General features: G+C 42.8%; 1 protein-coding gene and 1 long non-coding RNA gene across 8 annotated transcripts in view; one reads left to right on the top strand and one right to left on the bottom strand.

Annotated features, from left to right (window-relative positions):
- Positions 1-13,246, top strand: part of LOC309336134 — a 31,087-nt gene extending 17,841 nt beyond the window's left edge. Inside the window, exon 4 of the long non-coding RNA XR_014153904.1 lies at positions 12,070-13,246. This is a non-coding gene — a long non-coding RNA (uncharacterized lncRNA). The remainder of the gene's footprint in view (positions 1-12,069) is intronic.
- Positions 1-21,799, bottom strand: part of GRIA1 (glutamate ionotropic receptor AMPA type subunit 1) — a 200,696-nt gene that overhangs the window by 114,839 nt on the left and 64,058 nt on the right. The window lies entirely within an intron of this gene.

The raw sequence follows: 21,799 nt of genomic DNA, 5'->3' as shown, positions 1-21,799 counted from the left end.
TACTTAAAAATACAACTGACTGCAAATTTTTAGTGTGATTTGAAACAACAACAGATCAATGCAGCAACTGAATGGGACATTATTGAACACCTGCAAAAATGGCATGGACCATAAATAGAGCAATTCACCCATCTCCATTATTAGTTTTCTATCAGTTAATTATCACTTCCCCAAACAAGTGGAAGGCTGGGCTCCAACCAGCTGGTTAATACAAAGCAGTACAATAGTTCTTCCCAACCAAATTTCCAGGTTTGGAATGGGGGAGCTCAGTGTTGGCATATTGACTGCTAGTGTCTGTCTCTCTATTAAGTTGGGGGCAGAGCAACAACAACCACTGGAAACATCAGGCACAATTCCATTCCTTCTCCAAGCATTTAATATCTTTGGACATCAACGATGAGGAAAGGGCTAATGCTGTATGTTTTGACAGATCATATCCATGTGAACAACTGGCTACTTTAAGGGACACTCAAGTTAGTAATACATGTTATGATCCACCCCTCATCATAATGGTAAAGTACCATTGTATCATTAGTTTTGCTGCTTTATGTTATGGAGCCTGTAATGGGAGCAAGAACTGCTCAACTTCAGCCATCTTGAGCCACAACACCCCTGCCTCCATAGCTGCCAGTAAAGACGTACCTAGGTGAGAAGCAAAACCAGGTCAGAAGGTGCTTCAAGACCTTCATTTGTTGTTTTCCCACCTCTGATTTAGCCTGTGGGATCAGTGTGAATATATTGTCTATATGGGTTTAAAGACGCACATAAGCCCCTTTCAATTTAGCATGTTGGGGACAGAATATTGTTTCCCACACATTTACATTAAAGCCCTAAATCAGGTGCATACTTGCCCATCAACAACAGTTGATGATGTTAGAAGTTTCCGCCCACACACTTTCACTGCACTTATCTGCATGTGTGGTGGCCCCTCAACAAACCAGCTTTAAACAGCTTACAGCATAGTTTCTTCCTGGCAGCAGATGACAAGAGGCTATGAGACTTGTGCAAAATACTCAGTCAAGAGTTACTTTATTTCTTGGCTGGTTCACAAGCATTTTAGTTGCGACTATACAAAGCTAATAGGGACACGGGTGGCACTGTGGGTTAAACCACAGAGCCTAGGACTTGCCAATCAGAAGGCCAGCGGTTCAAATCCCCATGACGGGGTGAGCTCCCGTTGCTCGGTCCCTGCTCCTGCCAACCTAGCAGTTCAAAAGCATGTCAAAGTGCAAGTAGATAAATAGGTACCACTCCGGCGGGAAGGTAAATGGCATTTCCGTGCACTGCTCTGGTTCTCCAGAAGAGGCTTAGTCATGCTGGCCACATGACCTGGAAGCTGTACGCTGGCTCCCTCGGCCAATAAAGCGAGATGAGTGCCGCAACCCCAGAGTTGGTCATGACTGGACCTAATGGGTCAGGGGTCCCTTTACCTTTACCTTATATACAAAGCTATTTACATACATCTTTCCACTGCTGTATAAACTCACAGCATGAGGGTACTCTTTCCTCGTGCAAGCAAGTGCAACCTGCAACTTCCTGTTTTATTTTCATCCCCAGCTGTAACCAATCAGCCTGGAATGTCACACCTAACTATTAAAGAAAACTTCTTTAAAGCTACAAGCACCTTTTTCTGTTTCTTTGAAGAATGACTTCCTAACAGATGAACCCAACTCACAGAAGAACAATAGCCCACACATGTCTAGCGTTTGTTAGATTGCTGTGACCTATTACTGCATGAAACAGCTCTCCTATTAAGTAAAAAGAGTGTCAGAGGTTGCATCCATTATATAACAGCAGGACTTCCAGGGAATGAATATAATTTGCCCGCACACCCACAACGAAGTCTCATGAGACCAAACATTGGGTTGAAGGTTGAAATTCAACATAGCGCTAAGTAGGGCTTGTGTACACAGAGCAAGGTCCACTCGTGCAATGAGACTTTCCCTTCCTGTGTGAACCCTCCCCCCAAACCTGTTCATGGGTTTCCCCTGACTCTCCAGAGCAGTTTAGGGGGTAGGGGAAAGAGAGGGGAAAGTCCTGTTACACAAATAGTCCTTCCATGCATGCCACAACTTAGTTGAATCCCACCCAGTAGCCTTATTTATTAAAATGACACATTGGAGGAACTGCAAACCAAATTAACTGAAGCCCAAAAGTATGGTAGGTTAGGATTTTATCTAACTACAGTAGGGAAGCATCCGCTCAGACCCCTAAGCATGTGATAGCGTGGCAGGCTGTGGCTCCCCAACAAAGAATGGGGAGGAAACAACTCCCTCCTTGCTATGTGAATCTTGAGTATAAACTCAATGCACACAGACCCCAAATACACATGTCAGGGCTGATGGGGACCCCCCAAGTTTCACTGTGCAGACAACACTGGCAGATCACTAAAGGGTATTCATAACACAACAATGCCTCAGTTTTCCTAAAACGTCTGTCCCCAGTCTGCCCAGTCTTAATGCTCCAACAGCAACTAAGACATGCCACTCCCCAGAATTCCTATTAAATTTATTCTCAGCAGTATGGAGTGTGTGTGTGGGGGGGGGGATCCCAATGTCCAATCAAGAAATCCACCCCTCTCTGCAATTTCTACTTTCTATGAGGGGACTAGCAAAAATCCGCAATGAGTATAAGGAAGGATGGAGGGAGGCCATAGCAAAATGAAGGAAGGGAAACGTCAAGGGAGTAGGAGACTCCAACCGCTTTCCAATTTGCCATCAGCTCACACATGTTTCACCCCTCAGCCCCCTCTGTTTGGGAGCCATTTTCCTGAGTGATCTCTGAGGAAGTAGGGAGCAGGAACAAAATGCAAGAGCAGGAACAATATTGTCACTAACAACTTGGGTTCCCTACACATGCACACACAGTTTAGTGCTGAAGATTTCCCTTAACAGTCATTTGTGGCAGTTCTGTGAGACATAAAAGGCTGCGACTATCTCCGGCGCAAGGTTCCCTTTTGATGAAGGCTTTGTAAAGGGGTTGTTTCTGAACTTGTTACAGGTTGCAACGTGAAAGCTTTGATGTTCTAAGACAGGGGTTTTCTCTCCATTTCCCTGGAAAGGTTTTGCATAATCAATATTCCTTGGTGTTGGCAGCCGTTTGTAGCGTTTGTAGCGTAGAGGAAGGTGGCAGATTTTTCTGCTTCCCTTCTTTTTTAAGAGCTTAGGAGCCCTCGATATTTCATACTCAGACACTGTCAAAACCCAGCCCGAGCAGTGGCATTAATCATGCCTTGCAGTTCTTGACAGATGAAAACAGGTACAATTGTGTTGCATCAAGCCAAACAGGGACTCACAGGCTTGCCAAGTTTTCTTCTTTTGCTTGCAAACTGCCATTAGAAGGACTGATTTATCATGTTTGGGGGGGGGGTCTAACCCACCACACAGTTTGCTTTCAGTGTGCTTGGCTGCTTCTAAAGTGTACTAGGCCATGTATACTTTTAGCGGCTTGAAATGTAGCGAGGTCATTTTGCCCCTGCAGCCTCTCTCGTGCCAGAAAAAAAGTTGTAATAGTTAGAAGTTATAACAGTATATTCTCCAGTGTTATGAGAAAATGCTACAGAAAGAACCCTTTCCCAGTCCTGTTACCTGGTGGCCAAACACTGTCCGCAGACACATTGAAATTACGTGAAACTCCATGCAAACACAAGCAGCTACGAACAAGAGAGGCTGTGTGGGGGTGCTGGAAACGACTCTGCTGGAGCCTCGCAGCACAGGGTTAGAACCCAGGAGCAGGCTGAAGGGAAGGGGCCTTTTTCCTGGGCCAAACCTCTTCAAGAGGGGCCACTCACTGGTTCCCCAGAAAATTAATAATAATAATAAACTTCCAAAAAAAGAAGAAGCACACATTGACACAGCTATATATGGATGTGAGTAAGTAGGGATGTGGCTAGCCCTGTGGTCTAAACCACAGAGCCTAGGGCTTGCCGATTGAAAGGTCAGCAGTTCGAATCCCCGCGATGGGGTGAGCTCCCGTTGTTCAGTCCCAGTTCCTGCCCACCTAGCAGTTTGAAAGCACGTCAAAGTGCAAGTAGATAAATAGGTACTGCCCCGGCGGGAAGGTAAACGGCGTTTCCATGTGCTGCTCTGGTTCACCAGAAGCGGCTTAGTCATGCTGGCCACATGACCCGGAAGCTGTCTGCAGACAAACGCTGGCTCACTACAGAGTGAGATGAGTATGCAACCCCAGAGTTGTCTGCGACGGGACCTAATGGTCAGGGTACCTTTACCTTTACCTTTACCTTTAAGTAGGGAATATAGATTTGTTGCCTGGTTTTCACAACAACCTTTTTTCTACAGAAATATTTTCACAGATGATTTTTTTTTTTGCTAAGGATTTGTTATTTTCCTCCCAGTATTATAATCCATCACTAGAAACCCAGATTTCTTGTCTCACATTCCTGTTCTGTCAACAAAGTCAGTGGAAGCTGTCTCAGAAAGTCCTGTTCCACATGGGTGTTCATCTTGGCAGGATTGATTCCTCAGGCAAAATCTAACATGCTAGGAGAGCTTCAGGAAATGATTCATTGCTATAATTTACAGATCCATCACTGCATATCGCAAGAAGTGTAGCGCAAATATGAATGCAGCATTGTAAAGGTTTTCTCAGGGCTTAAGTAAGCCAAGCGTAAAATGCTACCAGACACTTTTGGCCTGATCCAGGAAAGGATTCGACGTGAAGAAAGAGGCTTTCGCCATAGATTGCATTTGTGAATTGGGTCTGTAGACCCAAAGGAGTGCTTCATGGGTAGGGCTGCCGTATTTTGAAGAGCAAAAAAGAGGACGCTATGACGGCCATTCAAAGCAAATAAATGCAATTTGTCTCAAATGCTACCCCTGAAAAAAGGAGGACGTGTCCTGGGAAAAGAGGACACATGGCAACCCTGTGGGGGTGGGGATCCAGAAGCCAGGGGTGACATGCTTTACATGTATCTGGAATGTGCAACTAATGCAGAATGCAGTGGACCCACTGCTCACAGTAGGAGATTACTGCCGATATGTTATTCCATGGCTGAGAAAACTGTAGCGATTGCCAATTTGCTATCGGGTTCAAGGTTCTCATCTTAATTCACGAAGCCCTAAACAACTTGGACCCAGAGCACCTGAATCCTTGATCCCTTATACTCACTGAGATCCCTTGATAAGGGCACTTTGGGTGATTCCCCATGTGGAACTCTGACCTGCCCATGGAACTCCCTACCTGTTGAGGTTCAGCAGGAACCATTCCTGCCATCTTTCTGAAAACTTCACTGTTCAGTCAGGGCACCACAATGCAATTTTGTCTTTAAACGAACCAGTATCTACTGATGTTTTATTGAAGTTTTCAATTATGTTTAATGCATATTCATAGAGTGATATTTTTGCATTTTACATGTTGTAAGCTGCCTTGTTATGTTTCATGAAGGAACAGATTATAGCTTTTCAAATGAATGAAATAATATGGATAGCCGCTGCTCTCAGGTCAGCATCATGTACCCAGAGGTGGAGCTAGCTGCTCTGGCATCTGGAGCGGCGCACATATTGTGCAACCTGGGGTGGGACTAGCCAACCGCAGGGGTGGGGTGAGTGTCCCGGGGGGGGCAGCACAGTGATGTCACCCCCCTCAGGGATGACACCTGGGGCGGCCGACACCCATTGCATGCCCTTCATCTGCCAGTGCATCTACAGTCATACCTCATGTTACATTTGCTTCATGTTATGTTTTTTCAGGTTGCGTCCCACGGTGACCCAGAAGTACCGGAAAGGGTTACTTCCGGGTTTCGCCACTTGCGCATGCGCAGAAGCGCTAAATCGCGCTTCGCGTATGCGCACAAGCACTAAATCACACCATGCACTTGCGCAGATATGGCACTTCAAATTGAGGGCTTTTCATTTTGTGAACGGGCCTCCAGAACGGATCCCATTCACAACCAGAGGTACCACTGTACCTGTTTTTACCCACTCATGACCTTGTCAAAAAAATAAGCTTGGACATCAGGGGGACAGAGATCCAGTATCACCTACAGTCCCTGGGATGTCCTTCCAGGGGCTGATAGGATTGCAGCCTTAACATCTCAAGTACTATGTAATCTACATATTCCAGAAGAGTAGAAGAAGAAGAGTTTGGATTTGATATCCTGCTTTATCACTACCCGAAGGAGTCTCAAAGAGGCTAACATTCTCCTTTCCCTTCCTCCCCCACAACAAACACTCTGTGGGGTGAGTGGGTCTGAGAGACTTCAAAGAAGTGTGACTAGCCCAAGGTCACCCAGCAGCTGCATGTGGAGGAGCGGAGACACGAATCCAGTTCCCCAGATTACGAATCTACCGCTCTTAACCACTACACCACACTGGCTCTCACATAAGATTGATGCACGTGCAGCATGGTGCTTGCTTTAAACAAAATCCCAATAAGTTGAATAAGACTTATTTAGTCCCTAGTAAGTGTTCCTAGGCAGTTTAAAGCACATTTACCTTTAAGTGCATGTCACTAAGGACCAAACTACTATTTTGTTTGTTTGTTTGCTGCTGTAGTATAGCTGGTTTCATAGGCTCATCTTCAATCTGTTCTGTTGTGTCCATGGACATGCCATTATCTACTAGCCTAATTCCACTTCTGGGAAAAAATATTTGACATCTGAACGATCAAATAATCTGGCCGCTATTCCATTGAAAGCTAGGTGGGAAATGCAGAACTAACACTCACAGATTTATATGGGCATGCATGAAAACCCCCCACATCTAATGCATTTCAATTATTAAAAACTTAATTAAAAACTTCAAAATAGTTGGGGGAAATGATTTGCCCTACATACAGAGGATTTTTTCTGAATAAAATTAATTCAAATGGAATGCAATCTTTATGGAGACTGCCCTTGAAAGTCTTTGAGAACAGGATTGATCAGTCAATCTTCTAAATGCCAAAAATTCATTATACCTACACTCTTGCATAGGTAAGGTCTTCAAATAGGTCTCTGAGCACATTTTGAGTTATTGCTTTAACAAGGACTGGACCTTTTAATCATTATTTTTAGTTTGTTCCTGGCCTGTTGCTAGAGCAGAGAGTGGCGGCAGTTTATTTTGTGATATTCTGAGCTTACTTCAGAAAGATCAGGATACAAAATGTAAGAAATAAATAAATCACTTATCCAATTATAAAGAGCTTGGGCCCCTGCTGAGGTAGATCAGAAGCTTAATAAAAAAATAGGCAAGGCCTAGAAATTCTATTTGCTTGTGAAATGATGGATCTAAACATAGGACACTTGTGTGACCTAAAATGAAAGGCCTGTGGCCAGTCCACTGCTATTAATAGCATTTTCTATTTACAGTAGAATAAATGAAACAAGGGACTTGAAAGGGGCCCATTTGGTTCAATTGTAATTTGTTTCCAAACAAATGCAGAATGGCTGGGAAAGGATGGGTAAGTACAAGAGTTTCACTGAGGACTCTCATTGATAATCCCTTTGTTCCTCATTTGTACCATTTAGGAGTGGAGAAGCTTACCTGTTTTCAGCAAGGGCAAAGCAGACTTTTGTGGCCGCTCCTGGTCACTGCTATGCCCTCCACTCTAAACACCCCAGATGCTGCTATTAAGGGGGTGCTTTGGATGGGACAAAGTAGTGGCTGCCAGCAGAGCTTCCATTTTTAAAGCTTCCTTTCCCGCAGAAATGGCTGGTTTGATATGATCTGCAGCATATGACATACCTTGCCATGTATAAGACAAGGTTTTTTAATTTAAAAATTATGTTAAAAATTAGGACTTGTCTTATACACCGATAATGCATAGGGGGGAAGTTGGGTTGGTTGCTAGTGCAAGCTAGAGATTGTCAGCGGCTATTGGGTGTGTTATTGGTGGCTGCGGCAAGGGCTGGTTTTGATTTGCTGTCACTGCAGCATTTGGGCGGGTGATTGAAGGTTTCTGCCAGTGAGGGACAGACAATAGGTGGCTTTTGTGATGCGTGTGAGTGGCAGCAGAGGTCAGGCGGGTGAGCAATTTTCGACACCCCCCCCCAAAAGATCAGCAACTCTGGGCAATCCCCCCCGAAAAGCTCAGCAACTCTGGGAACTCTCCCCCATTTTGTTAATTTGGAGTCCCTAAAAACGTTTCCGTGTGCTGCGCTGGTGCTGGCTCGCCAGAGCAGCTTCGTCACGCTGGCCACGTAACCCGGAAGTGTCTCCAAACAGCGCTGGCCCCCGGCCTCTTAAGTGAGATGGGCGCACAACCCTAGAGTCGGACACGACTGGCCCATACGGGCAGGGGTACCTTTACCTTTTAAAAATAGTGAGGCGTCTTATACACGAGGGCGAGTTATACACGGAAAAATATAGTATGTGTGTATGTATGTTCTGCAGCTCCTGCCACTAACAAATGGTGGGAAGAAATGGTAAAAACAGTAAACTAATGAAAGAAAACAGATGTTCATAACCAAATGAATACAATTGCAAATAATGACTACCAAAGCAAATGAGAATTGAACAAATAAGTGACATAATAATGAAAAAGAAAAGAATCATGAACTGATTTTTTTTTCTTGGACATCCCTATTTCAGATATTATCTGAACTAGATATTATCTCTGTTTCTTCTATTTCCCCTCTATTTGGGAAAATAAAGATTCTTAGCAAGTGAAGGAAGATTCTCTAGAAACAGAGAGCTAGAGAAATTGCATAAACATTCCAGATAAATGTACTGTCAAGATTTTTCTTTTTAAAAAAGAAAAACAATTTTATGCTCACTTCAAACAGCAACTTGAAGAGTACAATAAGTCAACTGCCATTTGACATTTGGAGTCTGGCATATTGGCACTGTTTCTACATGTATATTAGGAATTAATTTTTGGAATGCAAATAGCATTTCACTAGTTAGTTCCTGCGCCTGGGGGGGGGGGAAACCTACAAATTTTAAGGAAAACCTCTGCAGAAAGAACAAAAGAAAACTCACAGAAGGACTCCTCTTAACACCTTCCAACCTGGTGTGACTTTCTTCTTGATATTGCAAGAAGATAAAATACAAACATGAAATAAAATATAGAATGTGACAAAAAAGGAAGCTGGTAATTTCTCCAGATCATAAAATAGCAAAGTGAGAATATATAATCCATGAGGTAAAGCTTCACTGAAGATCTCATTAGTTTTCAATTGGGACATGGGGACTGATTTTTTTTGTAGCACAATTAAAATGGGCTTCAACAAACAGGATATACAAAGCTTCTATAGTTGGGTGCATCATGGGTTCATCTAACAGGTCCACATGAGGGATTGGAAGTCATTCATTTATTCATACATACATACATGTATTCTATTTACAGTCTGCCTTTCTTCCAATAAGCTCCATGCAACATACCTTGCCCTTCCTCCAACTGTTTTCCTCACCCTACTCTATCAGGTATGTTAGGCTGAAAGATGTTGGCAGAATGGGGATCTGAACCCGAGTCTCCCCCAGACCTAGCTCAGCAATGTGACTGCGGCACCACTTTGCTGCCTTGAACAGCCAGTGCCTAGATATGTATGACCTTATTCCTGTGAACTGACATGGTCTTCAAAACATGCATTGTTGTATTAATGCCTGATCTTTTATCCACAGGAGAAAAATGCTGATGGGCTCCATTCCTGGTGATGTGATCTCACCCGAGCTAAAAAGCGATAGTATAAAGTTTCCAGGAGTGTGTGTGTGTATGTACAAAATTCAAGTTTGTGAAAATGACCCAAGATGGCCAAATATTAGTCAGGGATGTTTCTAAAGCTACTTGCAACAGGCTTAATATGTTCCTTCAGTCTCGATCCCAACAGGATAGAAGTACTGATCAACATTACAGGTCTGAGATAAGGATTATTGAGAAAATGTATCTGAACACTCTGAGGCCAGAGCTGCACGTGACATTTACACTTGGAGTTGCGCAAATATTTTGTTTTTGTTTTAACCCAAACACTGTATATGGCAGCTGCTGGGGGCCCCAGTCAGGATCTCCTCTTGCAACAAGGTGCCTGCACTGGGGGTCCTGATGAAAATCCACCCCAAAGCTCTCTTTGACAGGGGAGAGAAGCTCTTACTAGCATGAACCGAACCACATCCCCCATGTACTAAATAGCTGTTTGGGGACAGTTTTTGTTGGGAGTGCAACATGGGATGAAAAGGTTGGCTAGGCCTTTGTGTCCTCAAATAATATAAGAATGTTGATTTAAATATGCAGTGGTGATTGTGAGAGCCTACATCTAGAGGCAAAAAAACTGAACCAACGATCCCCAGCAGGCTTCTAAATGTTTGAACAAACTTCTTCTACATACTGAAACAGCATTTGTGTGTCCATTTATGGGGTATAAGTAAGCTGTGCAAATGAGCTAAGAATTTTTGCTACGTGGTCACAAAATAGCCTGCATGTTGCAGCTGCTTAAACATCAATTTGCATCTATGTATAATAGAAGGAACTGTATGTGTGTGGCAGGGCGGATGAGTTTTCGCAGTCAACTGCAGCAGCATCTGTTCCAGTGGTATATGGGACCTCACAATGGCCCTGAGGCAAGTTCTCATATCTGTTTCACAGCATGTCAACTCTGACAACATTGTTGGAGACACTTGCCAAGCCCTGGAAGTATGCTTGGCACCACACAGTTGATATATTCAGGACAGTGTTCATGAAATAGAGGCAAAATGCCCACTGCATAGAAGAAGTGTATTCACTATGGGCCAGAACTATATAAAATTATTCTTAGGTAACAGTTTCCTAAACTGTATTATTGGGCTTTACACCAGTTTCAGGAGGTCAACTGAGAAGCTTTCCCCTCTCTGAAATTGGTGACAGTCTGAGTGGCCACAAATGTTAGGATGAGGCCATTCTTTCTAAGATCCTAAAAATGATTTCCCCCCCATTATGACAATATATTTCTCACAAATATTATTCCACAGAAACAGAAAACCCTCTTTATTGGCATAAAGATGGTCTCCAAGCCTTCTATCATTTATGTAAACAGGGTCTAGTTATTCACTCCCAATGTTACTGCTTTGAAACTGTTAGTGTCATGAAATGGTGTCGATCATATGATTTCACAGCATAGACAATACTTTCCTCTTTTTCCTTTTAGCTCTGAGCATGATCAGTCAAGCAGGTTTGCTTGTACAGGCCTACTTCTGGAATTGTCTGTGATTTAGTGCCTTCTCTACATGTCAATTGCTTTTAGATGTTTCATGTATGGAAAAGGCCATTGGGCCCATATGGCTGGCCCCACTCTAACATTTGCAGCTGCCCTGGCTCTGCCCCTAGTGTTCATATGCAATATAGGGGGAAGGGGAAGCCAATATAGGTTTCCATGGGAGCTGGACCACCAGTTGTACAGTATTCTAGTACCCCAGAGTCGGCCACAACTGGACCTAATGATCAGGGGTCCCTTTACCTTTACCTTTACCTTTACCTGAAGTTAATGAACATAGACTTCCCCTCTTCAGATGTCCATAGTCCCACACCTAATTGTGGATGGGACCAAGGAAACAGTGCAATATTGGAGGCTGCTGCTAGACCTTTCAATGTGTGGACCTCCTTAATATGTCTATCTACCATAGCACATGAAGGGGTCTTAGGTCACTGGGAGTTCCAGAGATGGCAAAATAATAAAGCATGTTTTAACAAGGGTTTCTGGTTTCTCTCTTTAAAAAGGGGAGTCACTGATACGAGAAGTCAAAGAAGATGAGAGAAAGGGGTGAGCTGTAAAAATACTGCTTCAACTCATCAATACATAGAGCACCCAGCAATTTAAGGTTAGCTGAAGGAAAAAGGTCAGAAGAGAACATTCCTTTTTTAGTGACTCACAGGGAGAGACCAGAAAATTCACGATATGGTGGAAAATCAAGGAGAAATGCTTGTTTTAAAAAAGGGGAAACTGATTGAATTAAGCTTTTTTATGAAGCAGAATTATTGGGCAGCTAAGGGGCAGCTAAGGGCAGATCTGCCACAAGATCACAGAGAGATTTGCTTGTTTTTCAGAGTGAACATTTTCCCATATACAATTCCATGAATCCATTCAGCTTCCATTCCTCCCTTTGCAGGAGCATACCCCTGGTATTTGCCAGATTTCCCCCCCCCTTTTTTTTTTTACTAAAGGCATTGAGTGACTATGCAGCCCATACTCTGTTTTGTTTGCCATGGACAACATCACTGTATTTTCCTTTGGGATGTTCACCTCCATCTCCTGCAATCACACCTCTCATCTTCAGAACATGAAAATATGTGTTGCTATATGTATTCCATGAAGCCAGACGAGATTGCTTTGCCGATTGCTTCAAACTACTGCAGGAATTACTCCACAGGAGGTAGGAGGCAACTGTTGAGGAGGAATTTAAGAAATTCCTCTCAAGAACTCCTCCCTGATTTCTATGACAACCGTTTATGTCTTGGGGAGGTAAGTGAGAGTGAATGAAGAAAAAATATGCCTGGAATAACCCTCATTCCCCTCTGCTGCAATGCCTGCACATGATGATCCACAGCTATGTTTTAGAACATTTGAGTACTGAGAAAAGAAGTATAAATAAGGAGAGAAATATATTTAATACTAAAGGAAGAGGATAGATACCTGAGGGGAATGTCAAAAATAAAAAGTAATTTTCCCAGTCAACTTGCAACTCCCGGAAATTCTCATATGTAAAGAAGCTGGAAAGCTGCTAAAAAGCTCTTACTGTCCTTCACATAAAGAACTTCCCTCACTCTGCATATCTCTGCCTTTCCATATGCGGAGTAAACCGCACTGCTATATCAAAGGTGCTGTAATCCCTCTCCCCATATCATAGGCATGGTAATCCTTCTCAGACTGTCACAGGTGCAATAATCCTTCCCTCTCAGTGACAGGCATTGTAATGCCTCTTGCTGCACGACATGCACATACAAAAGATCCCCATTTACTGTGTCAGCCATCTCAGTGTGTTTCATGCAGCAGCCCTAAATGTGTCACAGTAATGCTTTCCCTCTGCTTTCCGATTCGGCCGGCTTTCCCTCCACAGCGACAAACAACCACACTCTTGGTTAAGAATACGCATATCAGTCTCTCTTTCCAAAGATCAGTTCTGACATACCGAGGACTGGATTTATGGGCATGTGACAAAGGCGACTGCCTAGGGTGCCAGACTCAGGGAGCGCAGAGCTCTGGTGAAGCCTGTCATGGACCATGTACTCAAGGATCCACTCAGCAGCTGAAACAAACAGTACAAACTGTTCACGTAGCATGATTAAGTACAGATTTGCAGATTCCCGTTTGCAAATGTCTCCTCTTAAACAACAGGGATCAATCATGCATCAAAATACAATAAAAAGTAAGGTGTCATTACAAATGGAGCAGGTGTCATTTAGTCTAGGACTGGCCTCACATAAAGTCCTTTGGGCTTTTTCAAAGGGGCAGAGAAGAAGCAGAGTATTACAAGCAGAGTGTTTATGAGCAGAGGCGTAAGAAAGGGGGTGCAGGGGGTGCGGACTGCCCCGGGTGTCATCACTGAGGGGGGTGACATTCAGCGCGCTGCCTGCCCACAACTCCCAAGCCTACTCCGAGCTGTCGGGGGAAGGGGGAGCTGTGCCGCTTTGCCTTCAGTTTGGGGGAGACTTAAGAGTTGCGGGCGAGCGGCATGCCTGGGGATGACATTTGGCGTGCCGCCCGCCCATGACTCCCAAGCCTACCCCAAGCCGTCAATGTTTTTTTTTTTGACAATTCCCCCCCCCCCATACCGGGTACCACCTGACCTTGCTACGCCTCTGTGCTTCCATATACTTAGCTGCAGCTCACTATGAACATATTGTGTTGCTACCTTCCAGCTGTGGAGTTTGGGAAAACAGTTCTCTATATAGGTTCTGAGGCAAATCACATTGTGCTTACGTGGGCGTGAAGCCATTATATATAATATTAGCATAGGTGAAGAAACTGGAATAGATGACTAAGAGAACAAGGAACATTAGACAGCAGAAAACAATATCAGCAGAAGGCCTCAAGGGATGCAACATCAGCAAATGACTCAACTGGCAAACAATAGACTTCTATGCCCAGGGGTCAGAAACCACTTTATAAGCTAAACAGAGCTGAATGCATTCTTGATGTCCTGCAGCCCAGACACTGTGTGAGCAGCCACAGTTGTAGCAAGCTAATGAAATCTGTAAACAATAGGTCTCTGCTTGGTGCCATGCTCAGCTTTCCAGAAATACTTTACAAACTCAGGGAAACAATTTGAAATCTTCAGGGAGATGAGAGAGTTAGAAATGTTTTATTGGTCTACATACTCTCCCACAGTAATGTTTCTTTTCAAGCAGAACAAGTCATTGGAAAGAGAGATGATGCCTATTTTTGCTTTTTTAAAAAATATAATCTTTTCCTGAGATTTGCATGAGAATTGGCAGGGTGGGGACAACTGAATTCTTTTTTATGACTGGGTACTGCTTTGTGCTGCATTCCTGGTCCTGCCACACAAAACTATATATTTATCTTATAGTATTAGTGTGGTCATATATCCTGACACAATGGAGGTGTTCAGGTTCTTATGACCAGGGAGCGGGTGTTCTATCAATTCTGGACAAGGTCAAACTCCCCCTGAGCAGGTTAACAGCTTGGGTAGATAACCTGTGGGCCTCAAAGTTGCTGCTGGACTGCAACTCCCATCATCACTGACCAATAACCATGTTGACTGGGGCTGATAGTTGTAGTTCAGTGACATATGGGTGGCCACAAGTTAGCCATCACTGTCACCAGAGATCCAGGCAATCACTGGAATGGACTGCCTTTACCAACTATGGCAGCTCCGATCACCAGAAAGTGTGGCCATGGTGACCCATGCTGTATTAAACTTCTGACTAGATTACAGCAAAGTGTCTATGTGCTGTGCCAAAACCCATTCTCTAACATCTCAGAAGTTTCCTTCACAAGCAAAAGAGGCTTCTGTTTTTCTTCCTCTTTCAAGGTATGCTTCAGGCTTTCTTTTGATTTTTGTTAAACAAATAGGTGTGGACTGAGCGTGCTCTATTATTGTGAGGTGGCCATAGCCATGTGTGCGTTTCCTTCCATTAAACATTTCTCCAGGGCTCCGCAGCTTCCCAAGCTGCCTGTAGTTCCTGATCACAAAAAGACCCATAGGAAGAACAACCTCTTTCCCTAGGTTTTAACTGATGTGTATTAAGCTTGGGAGGTGGCTACTGAGTATCTGAGACCAATGCAGTCAGTGGTTTTAAAGGATGCATTTTTCACCTTAAAAAATCCCTCTTCTCTTCACTGATTTCTTTAAAAGTAAGACTTGGCTGAAAAAAACGAACAGAGGCCAATAGGTGGCATCCCTACCTACTGTACTTACAGAAAAGTCCAACCAAGCCATCATGGGGCTTTCAGGAAGCACAGACACCCAGGTAGGCTGCAGAACACATACACTGAAGAGATGATTTGAGGAATGAAAGAAAAGACACTCACAAACACTTGTTGGCCACCCAGAAAGTAAGCTAAGCATATCAAGATCTGGCATCCAAACTATGATAACGTTACATAATTTTCTCTCCCCTTTGATAATTTTTGAATGAAAGTTCTTTCTCATTAATTGATTGAGAATGGTTGAAAAATGCAAGATAAATTTTTGGCAGAACACTAATAAGTGGCTTTAAGGTAGCTAAGAAGCTTCATTTGGTAAAGAATTCAACTCAGAATTTTGGCAGGTGCAGCCTAGTTCATCCATATTGTCCTAGCATTAAAAGGATTTCATTGGCTGCCTGTTCACTACCTGGTTCAATCTGAGTGCCTGGATCTTACCTTTAAAACCATAAATCACTTTGAAGTGGCTCCAACACTTACATTGTTGAAGCGTGTTAATAGATTGTAACATTTTAACTGAGCAAGTTTCAGTGTGCATTAAAATTTATCTGCCGCTTTCTTTGTGTTTCTTTATAACTGTTTTATGCTGTATTATGAAATCTGGTCTGATGAAAAGTGGGATTAATATATTATAGGGCAATCAAGTGGGATAAAAATATTGTAGAGCAATCTGGTGATTTCATTCAGATGTCCAAAGTAGGTCTAAACCACCAACACCCTACCCAACCTAAAATGAACAGTTTGTGGAGCCAGCATTCACCAACAATAGGGCAGGCATCTCTAAAGGATATCCAGTCTTAAGGGGTTGCTTGGACTCCTTTCTGCTACATGATCCTGAGATAGCTCAGTCAGTAGACCATGATACTCTTAAACTCAGAATCGTGGGTTCCAGCCCCATGATGGGCAAAAGCTTCCTGCATTGCAGGGGGTTAGACTAGATGACCCTCGTGGTCTCTTTCAACTCTACAATTCTATGATTCTACTTGTAAGCCAGAGATCACCTGATCTTTAGTTCAAAGCACACTTGTGGCTACTGAATTGTTTTTCAAAGCCCACCTTTCAACTTTCTGATTTGGGTATATCCTGATGCCTTTGGAAATGCTCAAGTACTTGGTTACAAGACTGTGAAGACTTGATACCAGCTCCAGCACTTGATTTCTGTGATTAATATTCAGAACCTTGTACTGAATCTTCCTGTCCCCAAACATGACATTGCCTCCTTATGTAATGACATAAAACATAAACATCCTTCATACTCCTGCTGCCTCTTTAAAGATAAATAGAAAAACGAGAGAGAAACATTTGCTAACGAGCCCATAAATATTGATGTCTTTCTCAAGTCCCCCAGAGCCCTATCATTTCAGCAACTGTCTGATTAATAATAGATTAAACATTTTAGATTTGCTTACTCTGGGCTTCATAACTTTAAGTGCATCTGCTGTCTTTGTAATGGAAGGGTCTGGGATTGACACACCTTGCAGGTTTTCAGCAGAAAGATATGGCAGGCAACTGGCAAATGTCTTTGCACAGAGGGTCCTGAGAATGACATATATGAGGTCGTGGGTAGTTACTTATCCCATGCCTAGGAAAGGGTCATTGACATTCACAGGACTGTGCCATGTTCTCTGCTGTGTATGGTTCATAATGCCTTCAGCTCTTAAGATACCTTCTTTTTGCCTATTTCACACACATATCAAGAGCCTAGCTCCCACACACAGAGGCTGAGAGGGTAAAATTGTTCCTGGTTTATACATATCACATCACACTGCAGGTGCAGGTGGTTGGAAGCTGGTCACACATTTGAACATTTCCCCAGGAGTAGGAAATTGTGGCACTTAACCCCCTCCAAAAAACCTAGCATACCAGGAGGAAGGGTTTTTTTCATACGAGGGAGCGTCAGTCGTATAACAATCTCACCAGTAGACTAAAATAATATAATCCAGGACTTCTTTTTGCCCCTTTGCCTGCTGTTTGTGTAGGAAAAGGCTTATGATGTCGGTGTGGTTCAATATGAAATCTTTAATGCGTTTTCCTTTACTTACAGGGATCTGATTCTTGTTCTGCAGAGATGGTATTTGTGATTTAAGAACTGCTCAATAACACATATAATTATTTCATTTCTTTATATCCCACCTCTCCTCCAAGGTGGTACACATGCTTAACATTATTCCCATTTCAGTCAGACAACAACCCTGTCAGGTAGGTGAGGCTGAGAGACAGTGACTGGCCTAAGGTAACCCAGTGAGCTTCATGAGTGAGTGGGGATTTGAACCCTGATCTGCCTGGTTCTAGTAAAACACCGTAACCATGACACCATGCACGCTCTATGTATTGGAAGGAGGAGACCTGGTGTGTGTGTAGACTCCCCGTGTCATTTAGAACAGTGCAGCCTACACTGGTAGAGCAAGCGCTTCACTTCAGACATTCTCTCCCCTACAAAGGGAAGGACTACAGCTCAGTGGCAGAGCATCAGCTTTGCATACAGAAGATAACAGGTACAATCCCAGTCCTATCCAGGTAGGGCTGTGAATTTCCCCTATCTGAAACCACAGAGAGCCACAGTCAGTAGATAATACTGAGCTGGACGAATCAGTGGCCTTCCTTATTTGATGTAAGACAGTTTCCTATATTCCCAGCCAATATGTGACAACAGTAAGATGGCATACAAAGATGTGATAGAGGGGGTGGGGAGTGGATTCACCACTGTCTCTTTTAAGGTAGTGTATTAACCATACCCTCAACCCACCTAGTCCAGCTCCCTGGCTCCCTTGAACCAGCCACAACAATCGAGGTCAAGGGAGCGGGGATATATTCATATGGATAGCCTAAAGGCCCTTGTCCACATCCTCTGACCTGAACAGCAAGTGATCGCACAATACCAGATCAGACAGCACATTGGATACCCCATTAGGAAATGTCTCGACCAAGACATCCACTATGCATGTATAGGAGTGACTTTACCCTGACAGTGCCTAGGAAACTTGTCACAGCAAGTACCTGAGGGCTTGAGAATCCCATGCACAAGGACCATCCATGTACAATTGGAACAACTCTGCTGGATGGCTACTTGAGGATGCAATGGAAGTGGAAAACTAAACACCCACTATCATGCAGTAGGTGCAATGGGGTGCTCAAATAGGTGTTCAGCTTGTCTTTGGGACAAGATTCACACTATTTGTACTCCAGCCATTCTTTGACCTGCTTCATTGTACACAACTTCCCGGAAGGCCAGCACCTGCTCAATACTACCAGAAGGGAGACTCGGGAATGATCATATTAATGGTCTATCTAATCTCCTCATTCTTCAATGAGTCTAAGGCCTTGACAGGATCATCAGTTCTGACACCCTGAAAATCCCTCAGATTCCTGAGTGTGGACCATCTTAATGGGTTTCCCACCCCTGCTGGGGGGACATAGTCACACCTACACCAAAGTTCATTAGGAAATAGTCGTTCGATGGCAAAAGAATTATTACAACAGACGATCCTCAATCCTTAAAATAATTGAATAAATTAGAAAGCATTTATTTATTTTATCAGATTTCTAAGCTGCCATTTATTTATGGAGTTATTTTGATCTCTAATCCATCCCTTCTCAAAAAAGTTATTTGCAATCAAAATAACTCAATAAAGTAGGAATTCTGAGTTACCTTAACCTTATTATATGAACAATAACAAGGTTAACTGAATTAAGGGATTATTATTTTGATGTATGCACCATTGTGAATAATGTCTATAATAGTGTATCTGAAGAAGTGTGCATGCACACGAAAGCTCATACCTAGAACTAACTCAGTTGGTCTTTAAGGTGCTACTGGAAGGAATTTTTTTATTTTGTTTTGACCATGGCAGACCAACACGGCTACCTATCTGTAACAATGTCTATAATAGTTCTTAAAAGAGCTCTTGATGCACATGGAATAACAAATGCCACTTGATTTTCTCATTCTTCTTTCTGAGGAACAAATGAATTTTGTTCAGTACTCAAGGGAAAAAACTAAGTACTCTAGGAAGTAGACTGGTTTTGGTACATTCCAATCAGGACTGGCCAAAGACACTGTGTATCTGAAGAAGTGTGCATGCACACGAAAGCTCATACCAAGAACTAACTTAGTTGGTCTTTAAGGTGCTACTGGAAGGAATTTTTTTATTTTGTTTTGACAAAGACACATTGTTACCTATGACACAGTAACAACTGCCTACTTAATCCCTAGTCAAGGTAAACATAAATAATTAACATAAGAAGAGCCTGATGGGTCAGGCCAATGGCCCATTAAGTTCAGCATCCTGTGGCCAACACAGTGGCCAACCAGATGTTTATATTAGGAGAACTGTCCATTGAAATTTAGAACAATTTGGTACCCAAAATTGGCTATTCAAGACAGCTGCCTCACTCTTCCTGCAACTGCTGGGTTCTGTGTTCCAACTGCAAATGCCTCCAAGATCAAAATGTTAATAGATCATCTTGAAATTGAAGGAAGCAATCTAGAACTGAGCAGATAATGTTCAGTTTTGTGAACCTTTTCAACAATGTCTGAAAATACTTGCCATGGTTTTCAACATTCTTCATCAAAATAATTATGCAGTCACTTAGATTCCCCTCATGTGCCCTTACAATCTCATAGACAACTCTGACGGGTATCCCTGCCAAGAAAACTCCATGGACAAAGACAACAGGCATATAAAAGTTATGACGCTGGAAGATGAGCCCCTCAGGTCAGAAGGCGTCCAACATGCTACTGAGAACGAGATGGTTGGATAGTGTTCTCGAAGCTACCAGCATGAGTTTGACCAAACTACAGGAGGCAGTGGAAGACAGGAGTGCCTGGCGTGCTCTGGTCCATGAGGTCACGACTAAACGACTAAACAACAACAACAACAACAATGACACAGAGGCAGCAACAGCAGCCAGCCACCAGCAGAATCAACGATCCTGAATAGGATAAAAAGGATAAACATCCACAGATTCAAAATGTTTTTGAAGAACATTTCCTTCCCTCTAAAGTTTGTTTCTCTCCAAAAATTGAAAAAGAAGAACATATTCTCCAGCCTAGTGTTGCTTTCTCATTTCTCCCTCTTCTCTTTATTGGAGAGCTTTGAGAATTTCACAATCTATTTCCTTCCTTCCTTCTTTTCTTCTCAACCAACATGGTACAAAGATTAGTTAGAAAACCATAAATATTAATTAAATGAGGCCATCATCTAGCGCCATCAATAAACATGAGGATAGTTTTACTGTAATCCGTGGCATTCAGGCATTTAATTTAAATGTGAGTAAATTAAGAGGCTCCACTAGCTGAGGCCTTAGCATGTTTTTTATTCCTTTTTAAAACAGTGCTGAGGAAATGGAGAAAAGATGTTCAGGAAGTGAAAGATGAGTTTTTATATGGAAAGATTAAATCTCAGTTATGTTTATCTTTTTTTAAAAAAAGTGTTGTGTATGTTTTTGAAGATAGCAAGCCCTTCGTCAAATCCAAGGCAATACTTAATCACATGTGCAAGTCCCAGAGCCAGCAATGGAATGGAATTTTAATCATTTTCGTAGAATGTGGAATTTTTCATTTTCTTCTTTCTTTTTGCATGCAGGCTTCCCACTGTAGAATGGTAAAATATAATTGGAAATGGTGCAGCATAATTGGAATGGGTGTGAGGCAAAGAGATACCTTAGTGGGCTGCACGAAAGCAAAATTTCCTCAATAAATATATTGGGAAGGAATTAATGAGCAGCAGTGGGAAATCAGCAGAAAACAGTTCACGTTAACCTTTCTGCAGAGCAACGACTGAAAAGAGGTCTCCTTGACCTCTTCAGTGAAAGAATCAGGAGCTGCAAATGCATTAAAATACAGAGTATTCTCAGCCATTGAAGCTTCTCTAGTTATGGTGCATCTCAAGGGCTGCTCTCATGAGCATGTAAATTTAAGAATAATGTAATAAATCCATAATTTATCTCACATTTCTTAAAAAAGATAATCTTTAGTAAAGATTTTCTTGGGTTAAGACCAGATTAGATGAAACTATCGCTCATTCATGTAGCCACACCTTCTCTAGAAGGGCAAGGTACTAGCCAGTTATGGCTTGTGGGTCAAACAAAGACCAACATTAAAAGAAAAATCATGCCAGCTGAAGGCTATGTACTAGTAGTATGGATGAGGGGGATTAGATCCAGTTTGCATTTAAAGGCGAGCCTACCTAATCCACACTTTGTGAATCAATGCAGGAACCAAAATACAGTTGTATCTTGGAAGTTGAACGGAATCCATTCTGGAAGTCCGTTCGACTTCCAAAACATTCAGAAAGCAAAGCGCTGCTTCCGATTGGCTGCAGGAAGCTCCTGCAGCCAATCGGAAGGCGTGGAAGCCCCATCAGATGCTCAGCTTCCAAAAAAATGTTCAAAACCCGGAACACTCACTTCCGGTTTTTGATCAGTCGGGAGCCGAAACGTTCGTCAACTAAGCTGTTCAAGATGCAAGCTACGACTGTACAGCCATCCTTCAATATTTGTGCTTGT

The sequence above is a fragment of the Podarcis erhardii genome (genome assembly GCF_964252035.2).
Source record: "Podarcis erhardii genome assembly, chromosome: 2".
NCBI classification, from domain to species: Eukaryota; Metazoa; Chordata; class Lepidosauria; order Squamata; family Lacertidae; genus Podarcis; species Podarcis erhardii.
This window is presented reverse-complemented; position numbering and strand designations above follow the sequence as displayed.